At 39.1% G+C, this 15,947-nt stretch overlaps 1 protein-coding gene and 1 non-coding gene across 2 annotated transcripts in view; one reads left to right on the top strand and one right to left on the bottom strand.

Annotated features, from left to right (window-relative positions):
- Positions 1 to 15,947, top strand: part of GTF2F2 (general transcription factor IIF subunit 2) — a 153,512-nt gene that overhangs the window by 38,415 nt on the left and 99,150 nt on the right. The gene's annotated exons all lie outside the window — the stretch shown is intronic.
- Positions 9,074 to 9,212, bottom strand: LOC119472329. Its single transcript, XR_005201469.1, has one exon. It is a non-coding gene; the product is annotated as a U4 spliceosomal RNA (small nuclear RNA).

The following is a 15,947-nucleotide window of genomic DNA, read 5'->3' as shown; positions in this document are numbered from 1 at the left end:
CATGCCCAGCTAATTTTTTGTAGTTTTAGTAGAGACGGGGTTTCATCATGTTGACCAGGATGGTCTCGATCTCTTGACCTCGTGATCCACCCGCCTCGGCCTCCCAAAGTGCTGGGATTAAAGGCTTGAGCCACCGCACCCAGCCGAACTCATCGTTTTTTAAGCCACAGATGATTTTTTAAACTTTCTCTTGGCTAATCAGATTAGCTCAGTACTATATTCTGTGACACTTGGTTAGCCACTCTCTATATATATTGCCATGAGACATAGTTCCCAGAAAAAGCAGCAGCTAAGATTATTGATGGTAGCCTGCCTTATTTACTTTCAAGCTTGAATTTGGTAACACATACCAATTCCACATATGACTAAGAATATCTTCGTTTGTATTTGAAGAACAAAATAAAGCAATGGAAATGCTCTTTGAAGATGCTGAATTACCAGTCCTTTTGAAAACTTAACTGAAACTGTAGAATTTATCATTTGTCCTATATGGTACTATCCTGCAAGTGTAGTAAATGAAAAATTAAGGTAAGCGTTTTCTTTTCTTTTTTTTGAGACTGAGTCTCACTCTGTCACTGAGGCTGGAGGGCAGTGGCAGTGGTGTGATCTCGGCTCACTGCAACCTCCACTTCACAGGTTCAAGTGATTCACCTGCTCAGCCTCCTGAGTAGCTGGGACTACAGGTGTGCGCCACCATGCCTGGCTAATTTTTTGTATTTTTAAGTAGAGATGGGGTTTCGCCATGTTGGCCAGGCTGGTCTCCAACTCCTGACTACAGGTGTGAGCCACCACGCCTGGCCATGTTTTCATTTTTAAGTTGGATTGTTGGGTGCTTATGGGAAACATTAATTTGGTGCATTTCCTTATTTTTTTGGGAAACATTGTATCAGCTATATGATTTTGAGAGGTTTGAATTAAGCCTTTTGTATATGTGTGCATATAAGCATTCAAAGTACTTTTTCATGGAAATTTTTTTCTTGTTACTGGATTAAAACATGAATTACACTCTGTTTCCTGAATTGTCACCAGATGTATATTACTACTTGCTATGCAGTGGGACTTTCTGAGACTTTATTTACCTTATCTTTCATAATTTAATTATTGTCATCACTTTAATGTAGCATTTCTTAAACTTTTTGATCTCAGGGCTCTTTTATACATTACATGCTAACATTTTTATTTAAAAATCTATTTTCCAAAAAAAAATAGTGAAGAAAGTGCCATTTTGCAGATATCATTAATGTCTGGCTTAAAAGTCAAGCTGGATTTTCATCTTCACTTCTGTATTCCATCTATAATGATCTGTTTTGGATGAAGTATCTGAAGAGAGCCTACCTCTTGTAAATACAGAGTTGGAAAGGGAGGAGTAATTAGTGGCGTTTTCACATAGTTGTGGACATTCTTCTTTTGCTACTACACTAAAACTCTGCAAGTGGTAGTTTCTTAAAGGTCACTTGCAATATGGAATCTGATATTTGATCAGCAAACCTTTTGTACTCTCTTACATTAAATTCAGTGGTCTGTCTTGTATTTGGAATGAATATCTTACCCAGACATGATTTTGTAGCATCATATATCCATCATCTGGAGACTATTGGTTCCTTGAATTAGGTAGTTCTTTTGAATGTTGACACGTTTCATTATAGAATATCAAAAATTCACATTCGTTAGCCTCACTACTGATTTTATCAGAAAAGTCTTTAAGTATAGGGAGCTGTCAAGCTTATGGTGGTAGGTACAAGTTCTTCAGACTTTAATTTTCACTTGACAGTTGAATTTTATTAATGACAAATTCTGTCAGCTTTTTTTTTTTAAAGGATGGGCTTTTTTCATTGATTTTTGAAAAAATATCTTTCAGATACTTGAGTCTGAATAATTATGCTTTATCTGTCAGTCATTCTTTCAAGTAGCAATGATCTTCCACAACAAAAGTAGCTAGCTCAGTGCTCAAACAGTTGCAACTGTGCTTTTCTTTGAGGCAATCATCTTATGTTAGTGTCCAGCAGAAGCATTTCATGTGTATTTGCCATTTGGTGTCTCACAGGATGTTAAGAGATGCGTACTCAAGGGTTGAAATTTAATAAAAACAGTTTTACTGTTCATCAAGGACATTCTGAAGTGAAACAGACTTTTTAAAAAATTGCTAGTGCTAGGTGGTAAAGAATATAGTGGTATAGTTTGGTACCACTGCCTCGATTTGTGGCAGTACCAGTAGCTTTACCCACCGTTGCTTTTGCACTATCAGCAAATATCAACACAGTGAAGAGGGCATGTAAGAAAATATTTTGACCTTGTGAACACACAGTCTTGAAGACCCCTAGGGATCTATAGACTGTACTTTGAGAATGCTAATTTAGCATGTTGTAGCGTGAAAAGATTGCGGGTTCCATTTAAAAATACTTGGTGAAGGGCTGATCCCTTTTTATTGAGATGGCCTGCCTAATAGAGACACTCCTCCCCCCAGTGCTTCTTAGGGGAACCTCATTCATAACAATGAATTGCATGCCTATTTCAGTGTTTATTGCTGGTTTTAAGAATACAGGGGCCAGGTACATTGGCTCACGCCTGTAATCCCAGCACTTTGGGAGACCGAGGCAGGCAGATCACCTGAGGTTAGAAGTTCAAGACTAGCCTGGCTAACATGGTGAAACCTTGTCTCTACTAAAAATACAAAAAATTAGCTGGGTGTGGTGGTGGGCTTCTGTAATCCCAGTTACTTGGGAAGCTGAGGCACGAGAATCACTTGAACCCAGGGACGGAGGTTGCAGTGAGCCAAGATTGCACCGTTGCAGTGAGCCAAGATTGCGCCGTTGCACTCCAGCCTGGACAAGAGCGAAACTCCGTCTCAAAAAAAAAAAAAAGCAATGCAGTACATATTTTTTAACCAGATTTGAACCACTTTTAAACTATTTCTTTTAAGCATGTATTTGTTACATGTTACACTTCTGTTGGTGGATAACCTTCCTTTGCCCTTACTGTCTTATTTAATTAATTCTCCTCACAACTGCACAAAGGAGGGACTTTTAAAACATCTTCATTTTGCAGATGATATGACAGAAGCTCTAAGAGATTGTGTGACTAGTCCCTATTTCCTGATATTTAGAAATATATTGTTAAAATAGTCTCTTTAAGTAGATAATAGAAATCTTGTGAGGTCTGCCTGGGTAGATGCTCTGTGGTGACTCCAGGTTGTCTCTTTCCTCAACTGCATTTCACAGGGCAGCCATCTTGAAGTCCCATTCACCTTGGCAGCTAGTGGTTCTTTCTCACTCTCCTGGTAAAGGCCCTACAGAAGTAGTAAGGAAGCTGTTTTTTGCTTACTCCTTTGATGAACAGCCTTGCCACTGAACATTTGGAATCATACCAGTTTCTGACAATCTTATACTTGTGAGGAGGAACAAACAGGAACAAAAATGTATGAGTTTGGTGTTTATTTCCTGAACTGCCACCAAGGTTGTGGCTGACTGCAGAAATTTAGTTTTGCATTTTACTGCCAACTGCCTGAGCCAGACCTACTCTCTGAAAAGTTAAACCTAATAGCAGAAAATGTTCCTTTATTTAGTGGTTAGCAAGAGACTTGTAAAAATGTTTGTACTCTTCGTATTCAGGTGTTCATGCATAAATATGTGGTAGCTTTAATAATCTGAGGATGGGGTAAGGAGGATTAAAGAAAAAAAAACAGTATAGGATAATATTAAGATTTGGAAGCATAAACTTATTAAAACTTAATGATTTACTCTCCAGTTTTTTAATTATGAAATATTTCAAACCTACAGAAAAGTCTAGCGAATAGTATAACCTATGCCTAACAGCTGTACTCTGTACATGTTGATATTTGCCATATTTCTTTTAAGCTAGAAAACATTTTAGGTTTCTTCTCCGCCCCAACCCTTACCTCACTTGCTAGCGGTTACTATTGTCTTGGAGTTGGCATGTATTATTGTCACTCATTGTGACTAGTCTGCAGTTGCTAAAACAAAATGTTTATAGTTTGGTGAAAACCAATCAAGTTCCTTGGAGATGTGTTAGGCAGTGTGCTCCAAATTTCTAGCAATTATGGAAGTCCAGTGTTTAGTTTGAGTAGAGATTTTTTTCAGTGTAGGTTATATCTTGACAACGCTTTTTTTCTTCTGTTTCTATAGTATGTAAATTAAATGTTTCCTGGAATTTTAACATAAAGTAGGTGATCAAAAGTATTGTTTTTTATTTTGGTAATGCCGATTTTTATTTTGGTAATGTAGTTTCTTCTTCTTCATCTGTATTGTGATAATCACACTGACAGTGTTTTTGTTGTTGTTGTTGTTGTTGTTGTTGTTGTTGTTGAGACAAGGTCTCACTCCGTTGCCCAGGCTGGAGTGCAGTGGCACCAATTCGGCTTACTGCAACTTCTGCCTCCCAGGTTCAAGCAATTCTTGTTCCTCAGCTACCCAAGTAGCTATAGCTGGGATTACAGGCATGTGCCACCATGCCTGGCTAATTTTTGTATTTTTAGTAGAGACGAGGTTTCACCATGTTGTCCAAGCTGGTCTCCATCTCCTGGCCTCAAATGGTCTGCCCACCTCAGCCTCCCAAAGTACTGGGATTACAGGAGTGAGCCACTGCGCCCAGCAACTGACAGTATTTTGAATATGAAATAGTATTTAGAGTATTCTTTCTCAGAAGACTTGATCTCTAATTTATGCAAAGAATATTGACACATTATTTTTTTCTTCAGTTTTATGTATTGCTGTGAATGTATTAATGTGACCTAAACTTTTAGTTACCGTGTTCATGAATTCCACTTAAATTTTATGTTCTTAAATTTATTGAAGTTTGGGTTGTGATTCTACTAAATCAATATCTTTATTTAGTATCTCTGTTTTCTGTATATCTTCGTTTTGATTTTTATGGAGAATGTCAGAAAACATCATCAGGTTTTTACTTTTATTGTATGTTGTATTTGCCTATTCCTAAAATTCTGTGATACTCAGCTTTGATCAAACCTGTCTGTTTCATATTTGGTAAAACATTTGGGAAGAACTTAGGCGCAATTCTTGTCATATCTGGAGAAAATGACAGGCTATACAAATATATTTTTCTTCTTTTTGATTTTCTGTAGCTTTCAGTTTATAAAGTTGGTTCTTTGTTTTGATTCATTGTATACTTAAAATCTTAGGCATAACTTGGTTTCTTTGCAAAACCAAACGTAACATAGTAAAATCAATTAAAAAATGTAAATTACACTGAGCACGCTGGCTCACGCCTGTAATCCCAGCACTTTAGAAGGCTGAGGTGGGTGGATCATGAGGTCAAGAGATTGAGACCATCCTAGTAAACATGGTGAAACCCTCCCTCTACTAGAAATACAAAAAAATTAGCTGGGCATGGTGGCACACGCCTGTAGTCCCAGCTAATCTGGAGGCTGAGGCAGGAGAATCGCTTGAACAGGGAGGCGGAGGCTGCAGTGAGCCGAGATTGCGCCACTGCACTCCATCTGGGCAATAGAGGGAGAGTCCATCTCAAAAAAAAAAAAGTTGAGGTATTAAAACTTAGTTGAAGTATTAAAACTAAGTAATTGAAATAGTTTTAATTTATAATATGTTAATTAAAATAAACTCATTTTTCTGTGGCTTTTTCAAATAACATTATTAAAAACCTCATTCAAGGCTTTTGTGGCACATAAATATGGTCTTTTCCCTAGTTCTTTGAGCATAAGGTATCGTTATCCAAGTTTAAAATGTAAAAAATGCCATGTAACTGATTTTTCTCTCTGCAGTATAGCATTATGTTATAAAAACAGACAGCTTATTTTGTTGCCTTTGTATTTTTATCGCTTAGAAATATCTGTTCGGGGCCAATTAATCCCAGCACTTTGGGAGGCTAAGGTGGGCAGATCACCTCAAGTCAGGAGTTTGAGATCAGCCTGGCCACCATGGCAAAACCCTGTCTCTACTAAAAATACAAAAATTAGCCCAGCATCGTGGTGAGTGTCTGTAATCCCAGCTATTTAGCTCACATCTGTAATCCCAGCCAGAAGTTAGTTGCAGCCCAGCCCAGTCAACTTGGCGAAACCCCATCTCTACTAAAAATACAAAAATCAGCCCAGCGTGCTGGCAGACGCCTGTAATCCCAGCTACTCAGGAGGCTGAGTACAAGAATCACTTGAACCTGGGAGGTAGAGATTGCAGTGAGCCAGGATTGTGCCACTGCACTCCAGCCTGGACGACAGAGAGAGAGAGTCTCAAAAAAAAAAAAAAAAAAATTGAGAAAGAGAGAGAGAGGTAGTCTGTTGATATGGTGATAGCACTAGTATAGTAATTCACTTGGAAAAAAAGAAGATAAGACTTTAAAACTGACCTATTTCTTTAAAAAGCAATACATACTCTTTTTTCCTCCAAAAAAACATATTGAGTACTTAAGGTTTTCAAGTAAAGAAGTAGCAGCCCTAGTGGCCAAGCATAGTGGCTCATGCCTGTAATCCCAGCACTTTGGGAGGCCAGGGTGGGTGGATTGCTTGAGCCCAGAAGTTAGAGACCAGCCTGGGCAAAAGGGTGAAAACCTGTCTCTACAAAAAACACAAAAAATTGGCTGGGTGTGGTGGCGTGCACCTCTAGTTTTAGCTATTTTGGAGGCTCAGGTGGGAGGATCACCTGAGACTGGGAGGTCGAGGCTACAGTGGGCTGTGATTGCACCACAGCATTACCGTGTCAGTGACAGAGTGAGACCCTATCTTTAAAAAACAAAATTAGTAGTGCCACTTTTGGGGTACCCAATGCTGCTTAAAAGGCTATACAACAAAAAGTTGCATCACAACAGAATAGGAAGTGTTACCAAAAAATGAATTAGAGACCTACACTTGAACTGTGTTCTTGATTACATTGGTTTCTGATACAAAGTGCATACTTAGTACCATTTTATATTCTCGCAACTATTTGTTTTGGAAGAATTGAGGGAAGTTTTAATTATGGCATATAAATACACAGTGTTTACATCGTTACTAAGCAAAGATTTTATTTAGCTAAAGCTGCTTTATTAAGTGGACAGAAATACGTAACCTATTGAGCACTTACTTTGTTTACTATGGTGAGCACTTACACAGTGTGTATGCAAAATCAATTTGTGAGGTACTAGGCAGCGTAAGAAATAAAGAGGACAGGGCGCGGTAGCTCACACCTGTAATCCCAACACTTTGGAGAGGCTGAGGTGAGCAGATCACAAGGTCAAGAGTTTGGCACCAGCCTGGCCAATATGGTGAAACCCCATCTCTACTAAAAATACAAAAATTGGCCAGGTGTGGTGGTGGGTGCCTATAGTCCCAGATACTCAGGAGGTTGAGGCAGGAGAATTGCTTGAACCCGGGAAGCAGAGGTTGCAGTCAGCCGAGATTGCACCATTGCACTCCAGCCTGGGTGACAGAGTGAGACTCCGTTTCCAAAAAAATAAGAAAGAGAAATATAAATACAGAATATATTTCTATATATGGAATAGGAGAAATAGAATGAAAAAGTATATATAATGTATAGTATTATATATGTGATATATATTTTCTATATATATACATTTTGGAGACAGAGTCTTGCTCTGTCACCCAGGCTGGAGTGCAGTAGTGTGATCTGAGCTCACTGTAACCTTTGCCTCCTGAGTTCAAGTGATTCTCATGCCTCAGCCTCCTGAGTAGCTGGGATTATAGGCATGCACCACCATGCCTGGGTAATTTTTGTGTTTTTAGTAGAGACGGAGTTTTGCTATGTTGGCCAGGCTGGTCTTGAATTCCTGGCCTCAAGTGATCTGCCCACCTTGGCCTCCTAAAGTGCTGGGATTATAGGCATGAACCACCATGCCTGGTTAGTATTTGTTTTTATTTAGAACATTTCAAATGTACACCGAATAAAATAATAGAATAATAGAACAAATTCTATGTACCCCCACCCAACTTTAGAAATTTATAGTAGATTTTTAAATGTGCTATCAGTGATTAACAGCAAATTACTTTTGTAAAAAGATATAATTTCACTTACATATATTTGCACTTCTCTACCATCAATCTTGGTAAATTTTATCTCCTAAGGCTCTATGAGCCTATGTATCACTTGATAAAGTCAGATTATATCAAAGTAATACATCAAAGTGATATGTAGTTTCTTCACTTACTGTGGAGCTCAATTCATTTGTATATTTTCTATTTGGTTTGCTCTGAGGAAACAAAAATGATCTATCTACTCATTATTTGCAAATTATCAATATTTTTAACCTCCACTTTCTAGATGTATATTTGTGTTTTACTAGTGCAGTGGGTATCTTCTGGCAACATCTGGAAACATCTTTGATTGTCACAGTGGGTACATGCTGCTGACATCTAGCGATCAGGCACGCTGCTAAACATCCTGCAATGCACAGTACATTCCACAACAAAGAATCATCCAGCCCAAAATGTCAGTAGTGCTGAGGTATAGAAACACTGGTCCAGTATAAGTGAAACTATTTTCGTGGACAAGCTATTTTAGTAAAGTTTTTTGTTTTGTTTAGTTTGTTTTTAAAAAAGGAAATTGAGATTAATCTTGAGGATTTATCTTTACCGATTCAAAAAAAAAATTTATTCTTGGCTGGGCATGGTGGTTCAGGCCCATAATCCCAGCACTTTGGGAGGCTGAAGTAGGCAGATCACTTTAGCTCAGAAGTTCAAGACCAGCCTGGGTAACATGGTGAAAGCCCATCTCTACAAAAATAACAAATGTTAGCCTGGTGTGTTGGTGTGTTCCTGTAGTCCCAGCTACTCAGGGGGGCTGAAGTGGGAGGATCCCTTGAGCTGGGGAGATTGAGGCTGCAGTAAGCTGTAATCACACCACTATACTCCAGCATGGGCAACAGGAGACCCTGATTCAAATAACAATAATAATAATAATAATAATAATCATCATCATCATCGTAACCACTCTATTTTTTCACTAGCTATTTTGTGGATTACTTCTTTAAAACAATTTGGGGAATTTAACACTATTACAAAAGCATTTTTATTCTATAGCAGCCCTGACTGAAGAAAATTATAAGAGCAATAAATATGATTTTTTTTTAAATTTCTTTTTTTTTTTTCCAATCTCCGTAGAGACTCAAAAATTGCCAATGCCAACTATATTTCAAGTCGTCATGGCGAGGTATTGGGAAAAGTTTTGAATTAGCAATTATCGCACTTTGGATAAACCTCATTGGCTGCAATACTGCCACTGTGCAAAGCTTACATATGGTGTTTTAAACATGACTTTTCACTGCTCTTTTAAAAATTCTTACATTTGGAAAGATGTCTTCTCTTCTACCTCACCTATTTTAATTCAAGCTTAAATTAATTTTTTAATTTCAAGTTTAAAGATTCATCACCGTAAAGAGAAAAATGTAGTATAAAATTGAAGTATGGCTGATTTCTCAGCTGTAAGTAGAGAAGATTTACTTGTAGGATTTTTCATCATAAAGAAAAGCTTATCAGGAAAGAAAATAAACTTTTCTTTCCACTGCCCACCCTCCCCTCTAGCTTTTAACCTTTTCATTCTGGAAAATTTCAAAACATACACAAAAGTAGAGAAATAGCAAACTTCCATATACCTGTCATTCATCTTCCAGTGATCAACAAGTAGTCATTCTTGTTTCAGCTATACTGAAGTATATGACTTTGTGTACCTCACAGGATTATTTTAAAGAAAACCTCAGGAGTATAAATTTTTCAGTACATTGTTTTTTTTTTGTTGTTTGTTTTGAGATGGCGTTTCAATCTTCTTGCCCAGGCTGGAGTGCAGTGGTGTGGTCTTGGCTCAGTACAACCTCCGCCTCCTGGGTTCTAGCGATTCTCCCCGAATAGCTGGCCTTATAGGCGTCTGCCATCATGCCCGGCTAATTTTTTGTATTTTTTAGTAGATATGGGGTTTCAGCACGTTGGCCAGGCTGGTCTCCAACTCCTGACCTCAGGTGATCCACCCGTCTCAGCCTCCCAAAGTGCTGGGATTACAGATGTGAGCTACTGCACCTGGCTTCTTCAGTACATTCTTCATACAGATTCCTTTTTAGAAAAATACATAACCGTAAGATCATTATGATACCTAAAATAATTAACAATAGTTCCAAAATATCACGGTAGATCTAGTCACTGGGAACTATGTCATGCGTAAATTTCAGTGTTTTCTGATATTTTGTCTCTTTTAAGTACATTGTGTTTTCTGGTTTATGGTCCAACTCTATCAGAAGTCACCATGGACTGCAGTTATATAGCTTATAGCATCTGCTGGAGAAGGTATACTTCATCAAGTCATTTGTATTACTATGAAGACATGATGTGGTCTTGCTGCAGAACTGTTTGAGGGATTTGGCTGATAAGGAAACGACAGAATAGAAAATTATTTCCAGAACAGTACTAAGGCACTGATGTCAAACTGGAGACAGTGTTGGGGAAAGTACAAAAGCTGTGTTCACTGAACATCATAGGGATTGTTTTCAGATTGCATCAAGTTAAAGTTAACAAGCAGATAAGTTGAGAAAGAAAATCTTGTCAGTGCAGTATGACCAAACTCTAGTGAGTAGGGGGCTTTAAAATAAAAATTAAAGCAAAATAGTAGCAGGTGGTATGAGAATTCATGTGATGAATGGAGTAAAAAATGTTATTTAACTTCATAGAGTGAATATGAATAAGGACTATATTGCTATATCTCAATATAAATATTAGGGACATTATATACAACTTGTATACAAGCCTCAATTTAGAGTATGAATTTCTTGCCTGGAATATTGATCAATACTTAAAACCAATTTTGTTGTAAGTTGAATTTAAAATAAATCTCTTGCAAGTTAGGTTTGTTCATTTATCTTTAATGCAAAAATGACTAAACATGTTTCAGTTCTGAAAGAAAACCTTATTCTTATATGTTCCTACCAACTGTTAGATAGACAGCTGTGGCCTGCCCAGTGGTGAAACTCTGGTAGTGGCCAGCATATGTTGAAGAAAAAGAAATACAGCTGGTCTTTTTTTTTTTCCTTAAAGAACTTCACGTATCTGTGTCAGTTCACAGATTCTTGCTTATACAGACTGTATCATTAGCTGTTTAAAAAGAAGAAAGAGTAAAAAGCCCTGCAGACACACATTATTCGTACTATTCTTACCTTTTTTTTTTTTTTTTTTTTTTNTTTAAGATGGAATCTTGCTCTGTTGCCCAGGCTGGAGTGCAGTGGTGCGATCTCAGCTCATTGCAACTTCCACCTCTTGGGTTCAAGGAATTCTCTTGCCTCAGCCTCCTGAGTAACTGGAATTACAGGTGCCTGCCACCACGCCCTGCTACTTTTTGTATTTTAAATAGTGATGGGGTTTCACCATGTTGGCCAGGCTGGTCTCAAACTCCTGACCTCAAGTGATCCTCCCACCTCTGGCCTCCCAAGCCTCCGAAAGTGCTGGAATTACAGGCATGAGCCGTCACGCCCAGCCTCACTTTTTTTTTTTTTTCCTCCTCTGAAAGAGTCTTTCTTGAAAATATTTTATGGTTGAAAGTTGTGGCATTTTCTGCTTACAGAGGAAAAAAAAAGTATACCACCCAGTGTTGTTTACAGCTTTGGTTTTTTTTATATAACCATGCAGAACTCAGTGACTGTGATGATTTGACACATTTTTTTCCTCACTGTATAACTTGTGTGCCATAGTTAGACCTTTCTTGAGAGGAACACCCGTACTGTTTGGCAAAGAAAAAAATTGGGTTTAGAGCCTTTCTCAACCCTTTCTCTGCTGCTTCAAGATGAAGGCTGATGTTTCTTACACTCGCAAGTTAGGGGCAGACTCCTATAGATTAGGGGCTGAGGCATAGATGCCCCAGGTGCTGCCGGTGTTCACCCATAATTTCTTAAGACGTTGCCATTACTGTGCACACTAGCCAACTTCTACATCTCAGCAACTTTGTCTCTTTTCTTGCTGAGAGCTTTTCTTGCTGCCAGCTATTCTGCCTGCCTGGAGGGCAGGCCAGAAATGCCAGGATATTAACACTTACTTTGGGGGTGGCGTTCAGCCAGTATCTGACAGGAGTTGGTGGATAAACACCCAGCTCCTTTAACCCTCAGGTGGGATGACTAAGGCACATGTCCACACTGTTTTCCAGAGTACTACAGCAGGATTAAGCAACAGTTTTCCCTGGTAGTATCCAGCTGGTACTGGTTTTCTACACTCATCACTCTAGTGGTTCCTTTCTTCTTCCCTTCTCTCTTTTCCAATCCTCAGTGTTTTCTGACAAATAAAGTACTTGAACTTTATTTATTTATTTATTTTTTGAGACAGTGTTTCACTCTGTCACCCAGGCTGGAATGCAGTGGCGTGAACTCTGCTCACAGCACCCCAGCCTCTGAGGCTCTAGTGATTCTCCCACCTCAGCCTCCTGAGTAGCTGGGACTGCAAGTGTGTGCCATGACGGCCGGCCGGCTGGCTGGCTGGCTGACTTCCTTCCTTCCTTCCTTCCTTCCTTCCCTCCCTCTCTCCCTCCCCTCACCTCAGAATGTGACTGTTTGCAGATAAGACTTTCAAAGAGGTGATTAAGTTAAAAAGAGGCAGTGACAGTGGGCCCTAATCCAGTTTGACTGGTGTCCTTATAGAAGAGGAAATTTGGACAGTTAGGAGAGACAGACCGGGCGTGCACATGCACAGAGTAATGACCATGTGAGGAGGCAGCAGCAAGTGAGTAGCTATCCACAAGCCCAGGAGCTGAGCCTTAGAAGAAACCAAAGTTGTAGACGCCTCGATCTTGGACTTCAGACCCCAGAAACTATGGGAACATACCCTTCTGTGTTTAAGCTACCCAGTCTATGGAAATTTGTTATGGCAGCCCTAGCAAACTGATATGTGTGATTTAATAATTGTGATTTAAGTTTTTGAACTAAGAAGTCTAGTTGATGGATTTTTTTTTTTTTTTGAGACGGAGTTTCGCTCTTGTTACCCAGGCTGGAATGCAATGGCGCGATCTCGGCTCACCGCAACCTCCGCCTCTTGGGTTCAGGCAATTCTCCTGCCTCAGCCTCCTGAGTAGCTGGGANGACGGGGTTTCACCATGTTGACCAGGATGGTCTCGATCTCTTGACCTCGTGATCCACCCGCCTCGGCCTCCCAAAGTGCTGGGATTACAGGCTTGAGCCACCGCGCCCGGCTAGTTGATGGATTTTTAGAAAAATTTACTTTTTTCTTGTGTTTTGCCTTTTTGTTACTAAAATTTTAATTGAAAACCCAAACACCCATTGATGATAGACTGGACAGGGAAAATGCGGCACATATATACCATGGAATATTATGCAGCCATCAAAAACGATGAGTTTATGTCCTTTGTAGGGACATGGATGAACCTGGAAACCATCATTCTCAGCAAACTGACACGAGAACAGAAAATCAAACACCGCGTGCTCTCACTCATAGGTGGGTGTTGAATAATGAGAACACATGGACACAGGGAGGGGAGCATCACATACTGGGGTCTGTTGGGGGGAAATAGGGGAGGGACAGTGGGGGGTGGGGAGTTGGGGAGAGATAGCATGGGGAGAAATGCCAGATATAGGTGATAGGGAGGAAGGCAGCAAATCACACTGCCATGTGTGTAGCTATGCAACAATGTTGCATGTTCTTCACCTGTACCCCCAAACCTAAAACGCAATAAAAAAAAATAAAAATTTTAATTGAAACATAACCTACAGTTAAGAAAACTGCACAAATCGTAAGTTTATACTGTTGATGAATTCTCACAAAGCAAACACATCCCTGTAACCACCACCTGGGTAACAAAAGAACATTGTCAGCTATGCTTTGATTTTATTCATGGATCCAGTGTCAGATTTTCTAGACTACTCTTTTACGTATCTTCAGTAACGTATTCCCCTTTTAACATAGATTACTGTTTGTTTTTAACCTTCAAGCATAAGTTTTACATAGACACAACCAGTATTGTTTAGAAATGTTGCAATATTAGAAATAATATTAAGCTTAAGAACTACGTTGTTAATACAAACCAACTAAACCAACCAGAGTTATAGTTCCAACACTTGTTTATCTTTTTTTTAAAATAAGAGACTGGTTATTTATTTATTTAGAGACAAGGTCTTGTTCTGTCACCCAGATTGGACTGCAGTGCTGTGATCTTGGTTCACTGCAACCTCTAACTTCTGGGCTTAAGCGATCTTCCCACCTCAGCCTCCCAAATAACTGAGACTACAGGCACACATTGCCACATCCAGCTAATGTTTTTAAAAAGTTTTTCTTAGAGACTGGCTCTCACTTTGTTGCCCAGGCTGGTCTCAAACTCCCTTGCCTTGGCCTCCCAAAGTGTTGGGATTATTGGTGTAAGCCACTGTGCCCTGCAGAGTAGAGACTGGTTATCTTTGTAAGACACAGTCTGGTAAAATTTATTACATAGGCCCCAATTAATTTTCTTTCTCCCATTTAACATCTTTAAAAAATTTTTTTTTCTGACAAGGCTTAGAAGGAAACAAAAGCTTTTGTGAAAAGTGAATGCCAGTTGAATCAGTGATGCAGATAATTTATTTGAATTACTTTTCATGAGTTTTACAGTCTTGAAATCATTTCCAACAAATGAATTTTTTTTTTTCAGCTAGTGAGATACTCTGTATGCAGAGTATTTTCCCCTTTCCCCTTGAAACTGTCTTTCTGAGTAAATTATATTCTAATGGAAAGATTCTATGGCTTTGAAGTAGTTATTCCTGAAAGCTGGAAATTATAGAGAATCTGCATTCAAGAAAGACCAGGGGCTACTGTCATAAAAAGGATCAGAGGTGGTATCTGAGAGAACCATCATGAGATCAGAATTAGAGTTCATGAAGGAATTGGAGAAGTCCAGCTGCAGAGAAGGGTCAGAATGAAAGGGATCTGGCTTCCAGCTGACTGAGGGGTGATTGTAATGAAAGCCCAGTGAAGGCCGTAGCAATGTGTCATACTGGGAGGGTAGCAGAGAGAGTAGAGGAAGATCATTGTGGTCAGTTAGAATGGTAACAGGCAGTTGGCTGGGGCAGCAGCAGAAGTTAGATAGGTAGGTAGCAATTTAGAAGAGAGAAAGCAATGTTGCTTGAATGTGGTGACATAGCTGTGAAAAACGCTGGTGTCTAAAACCGTATCTTTTTTTTTTTTTTTTTTTTTGGAGACTCTTGCTCTGTCATCTAGGCTGCAGTGCAGTGGCACAATCTCAGCTCACTGCAACCTTCGCCTCCCAGGTGTAAGTGATTCACCTGCCTCAGCCTCCTGAGTAGCCAAGACTGTAGGTTTGTGCTACCAGGACTGGCTAACTTTTGTATTTTTAGTAGAGACAGGGTTTCACCATGTTGGCCAGGCTGGTCTCAAATTCATGACCTCAGGTGATCTGCCTGCCTTGGCCTTCCAAGTAAGTGTTGGGATTACAGGCATGAGCTACTGCGCCCAGCCTAAAACCGTATCTTGATTTCAATTCAACTTTAAAAGAAACAGGTTTAAGTAATTTGAAGATTCTGCATGACTGTTGCCAAGCATTCTGATATCCATTTTGTACCTTTGCAATGAGTAAGGAGGATCCATATTGGAACGCTATAGAGTTTCCTTTCCATCTGAAGTTAGGAGGGAGGTAAACCTGATATTATTTAGTGGTATTATAAATGAAAAGGAGTGTTTACATTGCCTTTTAAAAAATTATAGCTTTATTGAGATGAAATTCACATACCATACAATTCACCCATTTAAAGTGTACAAGTGAATGGTTTTAGTACATCTGTCACCACAATTTTAGAAAATTTTCATCACCTCAAAAGAAACTCATACCTATTTGTAGTCACCTGTTATTCTCACCCCAACCTCCCACACCATAGGTAACCTCCCACTCCATAGTCTACTTTCTGGTTCTATAGATTTATCTATTCTAGACAGTTTATATAAATGAAATTCTAAAATACTTGGTCTTTTGTGACTTTTTTTTTTTTTTTTTTTTTTTTTT

Source organism: Cebus imitator, unplaced genomic scaffold (genome assembly GCF_001604975.1).
Source record: "Cebus imitator isolate Cc_AM_T3 unplaced genomic scaffold, Cebus_imitator-1.0 Scaffold94, whole genome shotgun sequence".
NCBI classification, from domain to species: domain Eukaryota; kingdom Metazoa; phylum Chordata; class Mammalia; order Primates; family Cebidae; genus Cebus; species Cebus imitator.
Note: the sequence above shows the minus strand (reverse complement) of the source record. Positions and strands in the feature narration are given on the sequence as shown.